The sequence below is a fragment of the Leguminivora glycinivorella genome, chromosome 5 (assembly GCF_023078275.1).
Source record: "Leguminivora glycinivorella isolate SPB_JAAS2020 chromosome 5, LegGlyc_1.1, whole genome shotgun sequence".
NCBI lineage: Eukaryota > Metazoa > Arthropoda > Insecta > Lepidoptera > Tortricidae > Leguminivora > Leguminivora glycinivorella.
This window is the reverse complement of record NC_062975.1, coordinates 8,425,568-8,444,892: the sequence shown is the minus strand read 5'-3', so window position 1 is coordinate 8,444,892 and position 19,325 is coordinate 8,425,568. Positions and strand designations below refer to the sequence as shown.

Here is a 19,325-nt window from a genome sequence, read left to right as displayed (position 1 = left end):
TCGTTTTCCCTACTCTAACATATCTGAAACACAGACCCTCACTTACCATAGATCTTGTGTTCAGAATATGTACAAGTGTATCCCTACTAGAACTGTACAGTTCAGCCAGCGAAGCTGAGATAGGCAACCTATAGGCTTGTGTTCTGATCCCCCCCTCTGCTCTTGCCCGCGGGCTAGGGTAGCAGAGAGTAGATCGCCCTATCCGTGTATATATCCAGTATTCTAGGACACACCAGTACCAGCCACATGGGAAACCCAGCTGCGATCAACTTTACTTAGATGTGGATCGATCACAACCTAAATCCCCAGCGACCAACGCCAGCATGGACTAGAGCACCGAGTAAATAAATATAAATATATATAGGACCCCAGCCTCAAATACTGCCGACTTCAGTGAGCAAGGATTACTCCTAATGTCTTTCGTCAATCGTGAAAGTCCTCACTTCCATCTAACAGTTGGACTCTTTGAGACCGGTGAGAAAGTACGCCTTTTGTAAGTAAATAAAGACGCCCAAGCCCTCCACTTGGAACAAAAAGACTCCTAAACGCCTTATGTTTAACAGCCGCAAGGTATAAAGCGCTTAGCCGGACAACAGTCTGTCACAAACAATGATCTGGCTTATAACTTTCACAAAATAACCCCATAGAAAATTACTAAATTCAATTTTACTGACCAACTAAACAAACGAATGAAGTTTCCTTTACGTGCTATAATCTAAGCTTAGTTTTGCAAGAATTTCTCCCTACAAAACCAAACACAGACTTATCTCCAAGCACCAGCCATACATCGACCCAGTCTTTGTATTGCTTGACGGCACTCACGAAACAAAGCACAGAAAACTTCACTATACACATCAATTTAAATGTAACACTACACTATAAATAGAACACTAAATTAACCCCACAACTGACAGTAAAGCAATTCCACCACAGGTCTAGGTTCAACTGTACGACGATATTGTCCCCGCACAATCAAACAGAGACACAATTTCAAAGTTTTCCTATCACTTAGAATAATTTCCAAGTAAAAACAAACAGAGAAATAATAGCAGAACAACTTCACTCACCAGTATAACACACGAAAGCCAGAGACACTGTTAGTCTTGTAGATATTTTAAGAATGACGCGCGTCGGCTCGCTCCGACCCTTTTATAGATCTTAATCGTGACATACCGTCGACTATCGACGTACCATCGACATACCGTCGACTATCGACACAGTATCGACACACAATCGACATAACATCGACATACTATCGACATACCATCGACTATCGACACAATATCGACATAACATCGACATACTATCGACTATCGACACAATATCGACATAACATCGACATACTATCGACTATCGACACAGTATCGACATAACATCGACATAACATCGACACAACATCGACTATCGACACAGTATCGACATAACATCGACATACTATCGACTATCGACACAGTATCGACATAACATCGACAGAAAGCCATTAACTTGCGCACATAAGAAAAAGATCACAAGTGCTTTGTTTACACTCATACGCTCTACGCAATAAAGTTCACGATCATCACGCGGATGTTTGCTTATTAACACGTGCAGATTGCAGCTGTTTTAGAGAGAGACAGAGCTATTGGTATTGATACCTATGTAGTCCAATAGTGGAGTGTTCCGTAAATATTTTTACGTAAATATTATTTTGTGAAAGATTGTTTAAATCAATTTAGTAAGTAACTTCGCAATGAAAGATCACACCTATTCCTAATTGTTACACTGAATGATATATTCAGGAAGTATAATAATCAATATTAGTCATTATTACCTCTCTGACTCGTAATTGGAACCAAGACATAATATCGGAACGCTATGCAGTTGACAACTGTCAGTGTCAGTATTTCGTCCATGTGAACGTAGTTTGTTGATAAATACGTTTTTCCAACCTGTTTTACATTTAATAATAGTGAATTTTATCAGTGATGACGTAACTAAACATGTGATTAACCATCAAAGATATTATTTGTTAAAATATTCAATGAAATCCCGAAGGAAATATGCACCAAAAAGTTGGTCAAGGAAAAGTTGATTCGCCGTAAGTTTTATATGTAATAACGAGTCCATTTCCTCGTCATAGACGCTTGTTCTGTTACAACTTATATATATTTAAAGGGGGGTTAGCTATACTGTTGGTTAGTCAAGTAAGTAAATAAGTAAAGGTGAGGGAGCTTTAGTTACATTTGGTGACGTGACCAAGGGATTTAAGATGTGCTCTATAGAACACATCTTGGATACCAAGGTTTACAAATAAATAATAGAAAGTAGCCTTGCCAGGCTACTTTTGGTGCCGAGTAACCAGAATTTTTAATAACCTTATTTTATTAGCCTTACCAGGCTACATTTGTTGCTGCGAAGACGAGTGGGTGTGCTGTATTTCTGACTTATTTCATCTCTAAATAAAACTCATATACCTAATATTTTTATTCAATCGCTATTTCATAAAAACTAAAATAACTTTATTGTTAATAAACACGTCTATAGTATTTTCTTCCATTGTTGGTTCTTGCCGCGTTCCGGGCGAAGTCGTGCATCAGTGGAGGATCAGTTATGTTTTCGTCTTCCTCTGGCATCTGGAAAAAAAAAATAACATTAAAATAGCGTAGTAAAGTTAGACAAAATCTATTTCTAGGAAATTAGCTCATAATCGTAGGGGTTGAACTAAACATCGTCCCGAATAGGCGATTTCAGCATCGCTCGGTTTGCATTGCTACGTAGTAATTGTTGGCATTGGTGCATCTTGACGTTCCCTTGCGCCTGTGCGTAGTACTATTATTTATTCTGTGTCTTAATGTATGTTTTTATGGCTGTTGTATAGGCGGGGCAAGTACTGGAAATACTAGGTACTTATATAGAAAAATACCCATGTATCTAAAATAATAGGAAGCGCGGAACTGTAGCACTTTAGAAGAGTTTGCCACCTAGTGACCGGAATTGGAAACATAAGTGTGTGAACTATGTACAATAGCAATAGAATTCCATGTTAAAACAAATAGTTCTCTATATGTCTAGTACATTTTCATAGCAGGTTCTGCCATCTTCAGGGCTATTTTGAAAGCTATACATCACGTTTGCGCTTTACATTGGAGATCGGATAGCTTCGATGCTGTCTTATATAGTCCATGAACACTCTCTGATGTTATGTATGTTCCTGGAAGGCGTCTGTTATACAGAATTTCATTTATAGGCAGGATAACTGCTAGTTAGGACAGTAAGTAGGTCGTTATCATAATCTAGGTGTAAGACTATATTATCTCAGATAACCTAGGATACCTAAGCCCTAGATTTAAGACCTAGTAATACAAGAAGATAGGCTCTAGTCTAATGGCTATGGGGGCGCGATTATTCATTGTCGCGCTGAAGTACAATATTATATGGGGCGTCCCGCCATTTTTCTATGAATACTGAATAGCTACACGTATGTTATACTATGACAGTACCTCATTCGATGGATGGTTTGTTTGCATTTCAGTTGTAACTCTATAATCTATGTATTGTCTCACAGGATTTCATACATCATACAATAAATTGACAAAGTCTTTATACTGAATATTTTCACTATGAGAACAAATGTCTGTCTGTTAGGTTATACGTATTAATCATGTTAGGACTAATTTAGTTCATTAGCTTATAAGTCATCATATATTTTCATATTACATCCGTAGTAAACAAGCATACGTCCCTCTTGATGGTGAGAGGTCACTGTAGCCTATATCTGCCAATTATTTCAATAAATTAAATGCACAGTGCGAATTTCAACTTTCTATAAGTATATATTTTTGCTATAGTACAAACAAGTATGTATGTATGAACAATATTTTCAACTGGTACACATGACATGTTATCTCACTTAGATTGTGTACACAGCTTTTATACGGAACCTTACACTGTCGCAATATTTCACGGATCAGGCATATGCTAACATACATATTTTATTAGTTAAGTTAAATAGCTACACAATCGTCACCAGATTTCCTACGAAATTACCAGCATCTGGGAGGTCGTACCTCGCCATACCTTAACTCCACCACTGCTTGATCATTGTCACAATTGCTTAATGAATTTCATGAAAATTGATTGAAATTTGTAATACTCTTGTTAAGTAGGCTTACTCGTAGATAATAAGCACTATCATCATTATAAAACCATATTTTACTGAGGTTCAGAAATAGTATGTATGTAGTATGCAGTAGGTATGTAAACTTACCTAACGTGACCGGGTCCAGTCTGATTGTCGGATTACTTTGTTGTTCAGTAACGTTGAACATGAGCTGGTAGTGCAGATCAGCGAGTCCTTAGTACACTGAAAGGAAATAGTCAGACATTAGAAATATTCATATACAAAGAGTAAGAAAAGGGTATTGTTTAGAGTGGGGTTCTGTCAAATTGGGTTCAATATTATTTCATTTATCTATTCACGGGGGCGCGTCGCTTAATTTTGGAACTAAGACACGGCCCTGAGAAATATTGTGTCAGAAAAAACAATGCATACAGCAAAATTTACAAAAAGGAAATTAAAAATAAAAAAGTTTGAGAACCCCTGCCTTGCAGTGCATATCTACACGAGTTAGGACATAAATGAGTTAGTAATAAGTTTGCTTAGCCAATAAAATGATGATGAGTCAGTTAAGTTTGATTTTTATCCGGTTGCTCATGCCTCGCCGTTTTGCTCTACGCTTCATTTCAATTTTTTAGATAAAATATTGATGCCATGAGCTGTTCACTTTTAAATTTAATAATTAGAACGTGTTATTATAATAAAACATAAGTACCTTTCATTTATATGAAGTCAGTAGATATATGGAAGACGGTCCAACCTGAAGCATGGCCTCTCGGGTAAAACCTGAAATTGTATATATGAAAAAAAAATTAGTTAAAAAAGGGTGTATGTATGTTTAAGGAATCTTATTTATAAATACGTATCATTAAGATTGTTTATATTTATCTAGGCCATTCATGGTTAAGAAAAAAAAAGAAGATCAACCATACTCATTTTTCTAAGTCATGTAAGATTTCCTGCCGAGTCGTTTTACTCACTAAGTAGAGTTAATTAAGTTTAAAAAGTAGCTGTTTAGTGGCAATGATTTTTTGTACTTACTTGAGGATAGTGCTAAGACGGAGTACAGTCCATAAAGGACACGCCGGAAAATTGTCCCGTTCAGCTTGCAACTAGTTGGAATTGTTTAGGTGTTGATTACCGATTAGATATACTGAAAATTAATACATACATTGTTTAAACCCATTGTAACAAGAACAATATTTATATTAAGTCTAGATTTTCAGTCTACATAATTTTATTTAAGTGTCCAATCCAACGTCAATCTTTATCTCTGAAAAATACAAAGTTTGTACAAGACTCAATGCTCATTTTTAAATGCCATAACATTTATTTGAAGGCCTACAAATATTACTTTCCATAATCAATAAGCTATTGCCTCAGAAAAATAATTAAGTCATTTCATTGTTTGGAACCGCAAAAATTTTATAAATTCCAAGTACAGTTAGGTAGCCTAGGTCAAGTAAATTAATCGAATATATATTTTTGATGTTTACTCTTTAAACGAGGTGTGTTCAGGAGTTTCGTGTTTCATGACAGATTGAAGAGTAAAAACAAAAGCTTACCTTTGCTGTAAAGTTAAGGATCCAGTTTATTTACGTCCATTGCACTAGGCTAGATTTTACTAGGTCTACTGTACACCTAACACTTATTGCAATGAATTAAAATAACGCGTTTTCGCCTGATTTCCTAACGAATTTATAGGTTATAAAAATTAAAACTGACTTAGTGACACAAACATATTTTACATTGATCTGAAAGTTTATTCTTCGGACCACATTTGAAATTTTAACACTTTCGCTACCAAGAACCCGACTGTCGGGCACACCGCTCGTAGAAGCGTAGCCGATTACATGGGTTTCCCCGTATGTAGCGAAAATGTCGTAGCGCCGCGTAGAGCCCGGTTTCGAAAGTGTTAAATGGAAAACATTTGTTTTAAGTTATTACAGATTCATGTTGTAGGCAGTATAGCGCTAAAATGGTCCAAACATAAATAGATCTGTCATTCTTTCGCGGACAAAGCGGTTTCGCGGTAAACAAGATAGATTGATAGATTAAAGAAAATAATTTAGCCACAGATAACATATATATACGCTTTTCCCCGCCAAAAGGTGTTCTATTGGCGACAATACTCAGCCTGTCATTGTTCTTAAGTTGGTATGGTTGATCGTCATACAATTTTGTAGCAGATGAGATTATGATCAAGGTGTCACATGTTGTCCAATGGTTTGCGGTTAGTAAATACTTTAAATAGTAATTACTTTATAAATGATGAATGTAGGACCTCTTATAAATAAAATAAAATTTTCTTTGTCTTCGAGCCAGGGTAGAGTAGGGTAAAATGGGATAGGTAAACTTTTAAAATTATTATCTAGTTTCTATTTCTATTTTTATTCTTTATTTTGATTACTTTTAAAAGCGCTGGCTTTCTGTAAACAATCGAGTGAAAGCGTAATTGAGGAGGAATGAACGAGTGTATGTGTATTGTGTATAAGTTAGAGGTGATGAATGCTTATAGATGTATGTTTGATAGATTGAATGGCTGGATATGACGGATGTAAGATATGAAAGTGTGTCTCGAATGTTTTATTTTATGGAATGAGTGGATTGATACAGACAGACAGCGCTGGAAAGTAGTCAAAACTAGTTTGGTCGGAATTTGCGGGGAACAAACAAGGGGGGGAATTTTGGGAACACATTAGTCATAAAATTCTTATTGGTTAGGTTAAAATCCAATGGATTCGACCCATTTCAAGGGTAGTTTTTTGTGACTACTACTACACAAGGTAATGAGACCCATACGAAAACCACACACCTCATCTTGAATGGGATGTATTTGACAATCGACATAATTAAGGGCCAAAATCGTCTAGTGAGAACGAGGCTCTTATCAATATTTGTTTCTCTCTTATATGTTCAAAGATGTGAAGTCTAGTAACATCAAATCATTTCTTTATTTGATCAAGGATGTGGTACCAAGTTGAGGTACATGCTTATGTCATTTAAGGTTTGTTTTATAAAAAAAAAAAAACACCCCAGCAAACTTTAAGTCAGTATATTTTATTCAAGTATGAGACATGCGCCAAAACATGTGGCTGGGAGTGATTAGGTAGAGAAATTGGTTTGAGTTCCGACAATGGAGATTGAAGGCTCTGGACTTATAATGAGAGCTCTAAAGGTTTCTTCGTAATTGCGTGGGAAGTTATTGTGAACTCGTTGAAATTATTACGGTAATTATTCCGGTCCAACAGTGTGGATGGAATGAATATTCGCCGCGACCGGGGAACGAGCTAGCAAGAATGGGTTAGTAGGACCTATCAGATTCACAACGGACTCTGAGAAAGGGGTTATCATGGTTCATTGTCGAGATTCTGATGAGCTGATTTCAAAACTGAGTCACTAGCAGTTGCATAGTATTGGAAAACACACCACACGATTAGAAATGGGGGGATATTTCCGACTGATCTAGAAATATTTTTCTTTTATTCTTTTATTCAATTTTATTGCTTCTTTTGCTAAGTGAGATTGGATTTTTTTACAAACCACTTTGTATTTTATAAAAGAAATCCAATCGGGGGCGAGTTGTAACAGAACAAGCGTCTATGACGAGGAAATGGACTCGTTATTACATATAAAACTTACGGCGAATCAACTTTTCCTTGACCAACTTTTTGGTGCATATTTCCTTCGGGATTTCATTGAATATTTTAACAAATAATATCTTTGATGGTTAATCACATGTTTAGTTACGTCATCACTGATAAAATTCACTATTATTAAATTTAAAACAGGTTGGAAAAACGTATTTATCAACAAACTACGTTCACATGGACGAAATACTGACACTGACAGTTGTCAACTGCATAGCGTTCCGATATTATGTCTTGGTTCCAATTACGAGTCAGAGAGGTAATAATGACTAATATTGATTATTATACTTCCTGAATATATCATTCAGTGTAACAATTAGGAATAGGTGTGATCTTTCATTGCGAAGTTACTTACTAAATTGATTTAAACAATCTTTCACAAAATAATATTTACGTAAAAATATTTACGGAACACTCCACTATTGGACTACATAGGTATCAATACCAATAGCTCTGTCTCTCTCTAAAACAGCTGCAATCTGCACGTGTTAATAAGCAAACATCCGCGTGATGATCGTGAACTTTATTGCGTAGAGCGTATGAGTGTAAACAAAGCACTTGTGATCTTTTTCTTATGTGCGCAAGTTAATGGCTTTCTGTCGATGTTATGTCGATACTGTGTCGATAGTCGATAGTATGTCGATGTTATGTCGATACTGTGTCGATAGTCGATGTTGTGTCGATGTTATGTCGATGTTATGTCGATACTGTGTCGATAGTCGATAGTATGTCGATGTTATGTCGATATTGTGTCGATAGTCGATAGTATGTCGATGTTATGTCGATATTGTGTCGATAGTCGATGGTATGTCGATAGTATGTCGATGTTATGTCGATTGTGTGTCGATACTGTGTCGATAGTCGACGGTATGTCGATGGTACGTCGATAGTCGACGGTATGTCACGATTAAGATCTATAAAAGGGTCGGAGCGAGCCGACGCGCGTCATTCTTAAAATATCTACAAGACTAACAGTGTCTCTGGCTTTCGTGTGTTATACTGGTGAGTGAAGTTGTTCTGCTATTATTTCTCTGTTTGTTTTTACTTGGAAATTATTCTAAGTGATAGGAAAACTTTGAAATTGTGTCTCTGTTTGATTGTGCGGGGACAATATCGTCGTACAGTTGAACCTAGACCTGTGGTGGAATTGCTTTACTGTCAGTTGTGGGGTTAATTTAGTGTTCTATTTATAGTGTAGTGTTACATTTAAATTGATGTGTATAGTGAAGTTTTCTGTGCTTTGTTTCGTGAGTGCCGTCAAGCAATACAAAGACTGGGTCGATGTATGGCTGGTGCTTGGAGATAAGTCTGTGTTTGGTTTTGTAGGGAGAAATTCTTGCAAAACTAAGCTTAGATTATAGCACGTAAAGGAAACTTCATTCGTTTGTTTAGTTGGTCAGTAAAATTGAATTTAGTAATTTTCTATGGGGTTATTTTGTGAAAGTTATAAGCCAGATCATTGTTTGTGACAGACTGTTGTCCGGCTAAGCGCTTTATACCTTGCGGCTGTTAAACATAAGGCGTTTAGGAGTCTTTTTGTTCCAAGTGGAGGGCTTGGGCGTCTTTATTTACTTACAAAAGGCGTACTTTCTCACCGGTCTCAAAGAGTCCAACTGTTAGATGGAAGTGAGGACTTTCACGATTGACGAAAGACATTAGGAGTAATCCTTGCTCACTGAAGTCGGCAGTATTTGAGGCTGGGGTCCTATATATATTTATATTTATTTACTCGGTGCTCTAGTCCATGCTGGCGTTGGTCGCTGGGGATTTAGGTTGTGATCGATCCACATCTAAGTAAAGTTGATCGCAGCTGGGTTTCCCATGTGGCTGGTACTGGTGTGTCCTAGAATACTGGATATATACACGGATAGGGCGATCTACTCTCTGCTACCCTAGCCCGCGGGCAAGAGCAGAGGGGGGGATCAGAACACAAGCCTATAGGTTGCCTATCTCAGCTTCGCTGGCTGAACTGTACAGTTCTAGTAGGGATACACTTGTACATATTCTGAACACAAGATCTATGGTAAGTGAGGGTCTGTGTTTCAGATATGTTAGAGTAGGGAAAACGATAGGATTAGGGTAGAGTCACACACTATTTCTATGAAAGTAGAGTTCTTTTATGATTGGTTTTGGAATATAATTGGTCAACGTGTATTGTGGAGAAATAATTTAACTACTACTATTTATATGGTTTAAATGGAAATTAAATGTGGTGTTTACTATCTTAAAATATGTGGTAAAACTGGTAATTTATAAAATCTCTTATTACTTAATTTATTTGAGTGAAATTAATAATTGTGGTAGCAATTTCTGATTTTTCGGTGTGGCTGCGGGACACTTAGTGTTGCTAACTGGTTTTTCAAGGTAAATTCTATCAAGTTGGTTAGGGAAACAAACTATTCTTTGGAATAAAAAGCATAGGTTTGTTATAGGGCCCAGTGGCATGCGAGCGCCGTCCACTGATGGAAAGTCAAAAGCTTAGAAAAGTTAGTAGACTTAGTTCTTATAAAAGTTAGCAACTGCTCGGTGTTTCGATAAAACATTAGAAAAATCGAGAAGTTATGGTCTATTAGCAGTATTGGGGAAAGGGGGGTTTAGCTAGGGAAAAAGAGACAAAACAAAAAGGGGGTTAGTTTTTAGATAGATAGCCCTTCAGGCTTACTTGCTTAGGATCCTGATAAAGTGGTTTGATCAGGTCAGGGGTCCCATACCGTATCGCAAGCCCTTGCCCAAGCCGGGATCACTAATAAGGCGTAGCGGATGATTACCAAAATATTTTTTAATATTTATTTCATGTATGTTTCACTCACTAACTTTTATTCTAAAATTTCTTCATCACGTCATTAATTTTCTCACATATAACTTTCTAGGCCTAAATCTGATAAAATACTCTTCTATAACACTACATTATTATGCTACAATAACTTTTATTCTTCTTTAAAATATAAATAAATAAAAATTTAAATATTAGTCAAAAATACAGCTGATACTCATTAAAGGATCTAAGTTATCGCGGTTCACATCGAAGGGTTCTACTTATTCACGCTAGACGATCACAAGGCCAAATTTACGGGGTATATTTAAAGGGGGGTTAGCTATACTGTTGGTTAGTCAAGTAAGTAAATAAGTAAAGGTGAGGGAGCTTTAGTTACAACTGGCAATGTTATGTAAGCTCTCGTGTGGCATTTGACCAACCTAGCACACTTTGTATCATAAATGTTATAACGTACCAACTGTTAATTTGAGTTAGCTCGGAAATATATGTAGCAGCATAACACTGATTTAAACTTCACGATTTTTACACATAATTATTTTTAAAATCGGGACTTAATCGCGTAGCTCCTACATTGGAGAAACTAAGTGCAACATAGAAGAAAGGGTAAAGGAGCATATCGCGGCTGTAAAAAATCGTCAGGTGAACAAGTCCGCCGTGGCTGAACATTTGTTAGAGTCAGGACCTAACCACTGGATCGAACTGCATGACCCTAAAGTCCTTTCCACGGAACGCCATTTCTACAGTAGAAAAATACGTGAAGCCATTGAAATAAAAAAAACATAGTAATTTCACTCGGGACGACGGTTCTAGGATCTCATCCACATGGAATCCTGTCATTAATAAGTGTAAGCGGAAAATAATATCGACAGTCGTTAAATCGAATATCGCCAGTGTTGTGTGTCGACAGAGTATCTAACATCCCTAGTGCGCAAACAGTTCAAGTTGATAATCAAAATCGAGTGCGGGTACTTCGAAAAACTCGCGCGGATGTCAGAAGGTGTTGATGTCATTTCAAGCCAGTCTTTTCCGAGACCACGGGGACAACGCCGAGACAACGCCGTCCCTGAAACTTTGGAGGTCAATTTAATATGTAGTCATACGCTATTAAGTCCCGATTTTAAAAATAATTATAGCAGCGTAAGGCTACATGCTGCCCATGTTATAGGGAATAAATACATACATACAATCACGCCTGTATCCCATAAAGGGGTAGGCAGAACAATAAATACTAAACTATTGTAATAATGTTAATAAAATCAAACAACTTCTACGATCCATTCTATATATTTATTTCGACCGTTTGAGTTACAAATGGCTACATGTCTTCACTATTTAATAATGTCCATTTAATTTAAGACTAAGCTTTGTACTTAACATTGCATTGGCCTCCACTAGACGCTAGTTTTACACCAACCACTCTATCCATATTCTACACCAATCATATAAACAGTGAAGTTCAAGAATAGCCAAACCAAATTTTATTATTTTATAAAATTCAATAATACTGATAGCGACTTACTTAAGTTATCGATTTTTTATGATAACTTAAGTAAGTCTTTATAAATGTATCGATAAGTAAATCAATCAAATTAGGTTATGTTGTCTTTATAAATGTATCGATAAGTAAATATCGATATTATTTAAATATACGGATGTAGTCAAGAAAATGAGCCATTTTTTTCAAAGTTGTCCACTTTACTTTTTTTGTAACATGGGTATTTTTTACGTCGACGATTAATACAGTTGGCGCGACGCGACGCTCGCGAGACGCTAGATCGCGAGGCGAGGTCTTTCGATCCTGATAGGAAGAAAAAAATGTCCCAAGATTTCCATACATTTTTTCGAACCTTCCATTCCGTTACCGCCATACAAAATGTATGAAAATATGGTAACAGAATGCGAAAAAACTTTGGGACACTTTTTTTTCTCCTATTAGAATTGAAAGAGCTCGCGATTCTGAGTGGAATCCACATAAAAAATTCCAAATAAAAAAAAAATGGGGTGGACAACTTTGAAAAAAAAAATGGCCCAAATATGTCACGACATATTAAGTTATATAGTCATCATCATCAAGTATGAATACTCACGATATATTAACGAGAGTACATCCGTAAATTTAAGTCTTTGAAAATGTCTCACGAAAGTTTAACGTCTTATCGACAGTGTTAATATTTCACCACCAAATAACACGGCCTATTTCGCAATATTGACAATTGTTGCCCGACAGTGACACTTCGCCGTACAGTCAACCGATTGGAACCCTAGGCCACTGTAGAACTATGTCATAGTGACATTATAAATCAGATTGTAAGAAATCTCTTACTGCTTATAATTTTGACATGGTTCCAATTGGTTGACTGTATATTGCCCGTTGAACAAGGAAATATTGACGCCGAGAAACAATGTTACATATCAGCGTAGAAATAGGTACAGAATAGGCTAGTTTCCTATACTTTAAATTAAAATATTTTATGCAGTGCACGAAATAAAGCACACACAGAAGAAAAATATGGACAGTAGTTATGTATAAACATAATTTCTATTTAATAAGTCAAAGAGAAAGATATAAAGTAAATGAATTGACCGTGACGTCACACCTCAGTATTTCATAGTAATTCCATATTAGCAAATCGTTTTGACAGTTCTTAAAAAAAGCTGATTTGACTAGTAGGAAACTAGCCTATTGTCAGTGTCACTGTGGTTGAAATAGTCCACTAGTATTAAAGTTAGTGTTTGATGATTCATAATTATGTCGCCTCGCTAGTTTAAACTACGTTGAAACATATTATTGATAATAAGAATAGTTAAGTGCACAATTCAATTAGTGTCATAAAAATAGTCGACAGGAAATTTGAAACAGTCTGAAATCTTAGTGGAAGACCGTAGCATCTATGCGAAATAATTTACATTCTAAAAGGAATCCAATGGATAGTTATCAATTTATCATTACAAAAATAGCCGAATGAATTTTTGGTTTAATTACGAATAAGGTTTTAGCTATATGGAATAATGACAATAGTCTATCCTAATGAGATAATACATTAAAGGAATACAATAATTACTGGTGTACATACAAACTATCAATAAGATCAGTCAAATTCTTTTCAACTTAGGTAACTTATCAATATTAAAAATGTTAAGCTTGACACTGTGCATAAAACCGTAAATATATATTTAAAAATTGAAATTTCATAGTACAATCGAGGAGTTGGACACTAAGCACTGTAAGTATGTTTTCGGTATTCAATATATTATTTAATTTCAAGTAATAACAGGCTTTCCCACCATGAGAAACAAATTATAATAATATGCCTGAATGTATTTATGAGTATAAACAAATTATGACTGCTTCAAGTTTGCTTTTAACGTAATAATGTTCCCCCTCAGCTTGGCCATTCATCCTGGCTTTTGATGATTTAATTAGACTATAGTTTAACAATTATCAAGTAGAAAATAACGGAATATATAGTACGGACTAAGTAAATATAGTTTACAGTACAATATATGTTTTTTTTCCTGCCCTAGTTCGTAATGGCATTACTTGCCATGTCGATACTTCAAAGGATGATAGGTATACTACACAACGTCGTATAAGATACATGCGATAACAGAAATCATAACGGAAATCGTGTCTTAAAACACACTCTTCGGTTATGTTTTAATTCATTGCCAATCGTTTCGTCCTTTTTCTTTTCTGCACTTGTATCGCTCTAAACTTATTGCTCCCTCACTTTCAAACTTTACCTGCTTAGTCAGCTCAGACAATACGGAACTTGACTGTAGTAAAAATAAAATATTTTATACCATGCACGAAATAAAGCATCAGAAAATTATAAGAAAAAACATGGACATAAGTTATTTTTAAATTCAATTTCTATTTAATAAGTCAGGTAGACATATAAAGTAACTGAGTTGACCGTGACGTCACTCAATTCGATTTCATATAAATTCCATATTAGCAAGTCGTTCAAATTCGTTTTGACAGTTCTTAAAAAGACGCTGATTGACTAGGAGGCAAGTAGCCTATTTTACTAGTTTTCTCAATAGTCTCACGAAGAGCTGTGAAATTTCGATCATAAAAGCAAACTTAAAACAATCAAATTTAGGAACACCTTTACTAATTGCTTATAATGCTGAATATCAAACAGTGACATTGCTTACTAACTATACCAACATGCATGAACTAACCAAGTTGTACGAGCTAAGTGTATAATAACATATGAATAAACATGTATATTGTTCGTTGAAAACGTCAACTTAACATCTAAGTCTTAGTATATGATAAAAAAACTACAGTATTAAATAGAAACGTATAAAAATATCACGTTTTCATGAAAACCTGTGTAAGAATAGTCGGAAACATGTGGTTCATATTTCAGTTTATAGAATGCCAAATTTTTTTTTTTGTATAAATGCGTTAGTTTAAAGACATCTCAAAGAGAATTTTACTAAACGAGATCTAAACTTAAAGCCAAGAAATTGAATGATAATATAATTAATTTAAAACTAAATCACTTTTAAATTTGGAATATCTCACATCAATGTAGTAAGCTAGCACATTTATTGTAAAAAGATCATATAAAATCTTCAAAACACTATGAGACGGTTCATGTACCTAAGTATGTAAAATAATAAAAACATTGCACCATATTGAGGTCTTGGTATATTGCGTCCATTTTCCATGCGTTTCATAGAACAATAGTTATTTGTTATACAAGGGGGCAAAGTTGTATTTTAACGCCGAGTGTGGAATTGAAAAACGAGCAAGTGAAAGTATTCTATAGTTGAACCACGAGCGAAGCGAGTGGTTCAAGAATAGAATCCTGAACTTGCGAGTTTTTTAACACACGAGAAGTAAAATACATTTGCACCCGAGTGTAACACAAAACTTTTCCCCTCACTATAGCGAGGAAACTACAACGCAAAAAATGCGTTTATCACAGTAGTTCCACAGATGGTAAATCATCTTTATTACTAGATTCACCTACTTTTATCAATTTTAAAGCAGTTAAATTGACTTTATTCAAGGTCAAATTACTTTACCCACTAGTGGATAAAATGCGTTTTTACCCGCTGGTATTAAAGGACAAAACACGTGTTTCCGAGGTAGTGAGGGGAAAAATACATTTTAACACTGGATCCTAGAGATCAAATGACAATCATTAAGCCTCAGATACACTTGTACGGTTTTTGTTTGTCTGTTGTTGATGTTTAACCTCCTAGGACCCACCATAGTTTACCCATAAAGAATTTGAACCTTGTTTCAAAAATCAATGTATCAATGGAAATTCTATTTTATTTGGTTCAAGAAAGATTCAAATTAGATTGCAACAATATGTACATTGTAATGTACATTGGGCCTTAAGAGGTTAAGTAAAGACAAAAAGTAGTTGGATATGTATATGTACTTACTTGTTGTGTCCTTAATTACGTAAGTAAAACCATAGAAGAAGAGAAGAAGTAAGGGAAGATTTGTAACATCAGTAAATGCAAGTTATTTGTAGTGACATCCAGCGTCATTCACGCGTCAATCACGCAACTACCGTAAATTATCAGTACCACTACTCGACACTAGGTGTCAACAGTGTCTCGTCTGCCAAAAATGTAATATTAAAACAGTTTACAACTTATATTACAAGCAGAAGTAATTGAAAACAGATTAGCTTAAAATCGTTGAGCATTAGACTTTCTGTTCGTCGGGGCATCTATTGACAAATAGCAGTACTGATAATTTACGCTAGTTGACGCGTGACTGACGCGTGAATGACGCTACAAATAACTTGCATTTACTGATGTATGGAGTTACAACTCTTCCCTTACTTATTCCTCTATGGTAAAACTTGTCATGCGCGGATCCAGAGGGGGGGGGGGGGGTCATGACCCCCCCCCTGGAGCCTAGGTTGGCCATACAAATAGACCACGTGGCCTGGGCCTTTATCACGTGACCCCCCCTGGGCACGAAGCTGGATCCTCGCTTGAAACTTGTACGTGTATTTGAGGCTTATTTGGACGTATAGAACAGATAAATCAATTTTCAAGCAAATGCTGTTGTATTTAAACCCTATTGTACATATACCTACATTTTAATGTTGCAATTTACAAATATGTATAAGTAATGTAGGAATATAAAACTTCATTATTGCTTATTATGATCAGATATAAAAAAGCGAAGATGTGAAGTGTATTGGGGCAATTTCGAAGCACAGAAATGTTCAGATAATTTCGAAATGGGAATTTTGATATGATGGAAATAATGGTGATTTTTATGTGACTTTCGAAATTAGACGACTTTCGAAATTATCCTAATGCACCCAATCGTATAAATTGAAATTGTGTTTTATGCAGCCTTAGTCAAAATAGACTGAAATTGGTTGAGCAGTATCGGAAGAACATTAAAATTATTTGATTGTATTGTCACAAAGTAAAATGTTCTTATAAATAACTTCCTACTTAACTGATTGGGCATTCATAATATCCAGGGAGCGTACTTTTCGTGCCGATGAAATCAATTTGACGTCACGTTCCATATAGGATGATCACAAATTGTTTTATTGTAAATTATTAATCATTAGTCATCAATCATTTTATAAGTTATGAATTTCTTTGCATGGTAATGAATGCAAGAAGGATGGTGTGCTTTACGTTAGAGAGGATTTTTTTTTCTACGTATTTATTGTAATGTGTTGTTAACAATATTATTTAATTAAATTTATGTATAAAAACAAATCATATAATTTTATTCAAGTTTCACATTTCAAGTAGGTATTATTTATGCCACATGTAAATGGACTACTGTATTTGAAGTAATTTCCACGATTAAAATGATTGACGACTAATGATTAATAATTTACAATAAAACTATTTGGGATCACCCTATATGGAGCGTGACGTCAGATTGATGTCATCGGCATGAAAAGTACGCTCCCTGATAATATCATATAAAAAGTTTATAGAAAAATCTACACTCAAATGTTTAATACCGTGAAACCTAGCAGCCAACTCTCTCAATGAAATACTCTCGTTTAGAGGGTACTTTAAAATATTAGTAAATTCTCATTTTATCGTTAAATATAAAGATGTAATAGATTGTAATAGATATACAGGGTGTCCCAAGACTATGGGACATGAACGTAAAGTACCTTAAATATCGTAGATAGGGTATTTTGCTAAAAGAAGACTTTATTTTATTTTTAAAATTAAGTAAAACTGCAATCATAGATTTTTAAATAATTACATGGTTAAACCGGGAATCAAACTCGCTACACGAGAAAAAAAAAACATCCTGTAATTTTGTCATACCGATCGATAGGTTTCATCATAAGGATTATTTTTCTCTAAATAACATAGTGTCGGACATAAAAAGAAGACCATGAATTTTAACATTTTACGTGGCATACTCCTTAGCCTTAAATTTTGTCCATACAATATTTCCAAAAAAAATTTAAAATTTTTGAATGCAGTTTTGCCAAGTTTTAAAAATAAAATAAAGTCTTCTTTCAGCAACATATCCTATCTGTGATATTTTAGGTACTTTCCCTTCATGTCCCATGGTCTTGGGACACCCTGTATAGTATCATAAACAGGCAGGAAACCATTTTATAGTAGATTTAATATGTAGTTACTATAAAATGTATCGATGTCGGCTGAAGTATCATTTACAGGTCTCACGGTGAACACGTAATCGATACAAAAAATAATATGAAAAATCTCCAAAAAATAAAAATACATTTTATATCAAATAAATTAAAATAATAGTATATATGCATAATATAGTGAGAAATCGAAACAATTCCATTACAAATCTCCATGTCATAATCTTATACCTATCTAATAAATTCTCAGAGCTACCATTAAAATAATTTTGTTTGCTACCGCAAAATAAAATGGAGGAATTTCGAGTATCTACATTAGTGGAGCAATTTAATCGATTTTCGCTACGCATCTGAGTTTTTATTTTATTTTTTATCACGTATCATATGGCCCCGGTTAAAAACTAAAGGTAGCACAAAGAAATCGTTACAAATCACTTCGTAGTTACACCTCTAAAATGAATGATATGCACGCCTAATTAAATAATACATTTATTAACTCTATATATCTAGCGAATACGATATCACCTAATAAAATGAAATATCTCATAATACAAGCTTAAAGTTAGGAATCGCAGTGACGGAATAAACTTGAGGAGCAATGATGCGCCGTAAAATCATTGCTATTTATTTTTCATAGGCGCTAATCGTTCTTAGGATTCTCACGGGAAGCAACTTTGAACTTTAATCTCGATGTCACGACTGTCACAGAATTTAATTTACAATAGTTTGGCAGGATACTTTAGACTAAAGCTTAAGCTGGAGTTCTAGCGTATTAGGGAAGAGCTAGCCTCGATTTGTTACGGTAGAATAGTTATAAGTTCTCCTAAGCAATATTGGAAAAAATTTGTTACCATCGTCACGTACAAACACATTTTTTCTTTTAAAAAAATGGCAGGTAAGTACAGAGAGGTGCAAAAGTACTTGGGCGAATTTATCAATGAATTCATTCATAATTTCTCCATCCCATTTCGCAGCTTACTGTACATACCAGTGGTCGCCCTGATCATAATTAATTGATGACAGCCTTCTGTCACATTTATTGACAATGATTTAAGATTTAAAGTGGCATCTCTAGGTCACTGTCGAGGACTGGTACTTTTACCTTATAAATTTTTTTCTGTCATAAGAACACAGTAAAATAATCATCGATTTGAATAAGCGTAAGTCGTATACGAAAAAACGTGCATTTGTACAGGACGGACACCTGTAAA

General features: G+C 35.1%; 1 long non-coding RNA gene across 1 annotated transcript; it reads right to left on the bottom strand.

Moving 5' to 3' along the window:
* Positions 1 to 2,426: 2,426 nt before the first annotated feature.
* Positions 2,427 to 5,863, bottom strand: LOC125226208. The gene is made up of 4 exons (XR_007177058.1): positions 5,138 to 5,863; positions 4,812 to 4,882; positions 4,247 to 4,342; positions 2,427 to 2,612 (listed from the first exon to the last, which is right to left on the bottom strand). It is a non-coding gene; the product is annotated as an uncharacterized LOC125226208 (long non-coding RNA).
* Between the last annotated feature and the right edge of the window lie 13,462 nt (positions 5,864 to 19,325).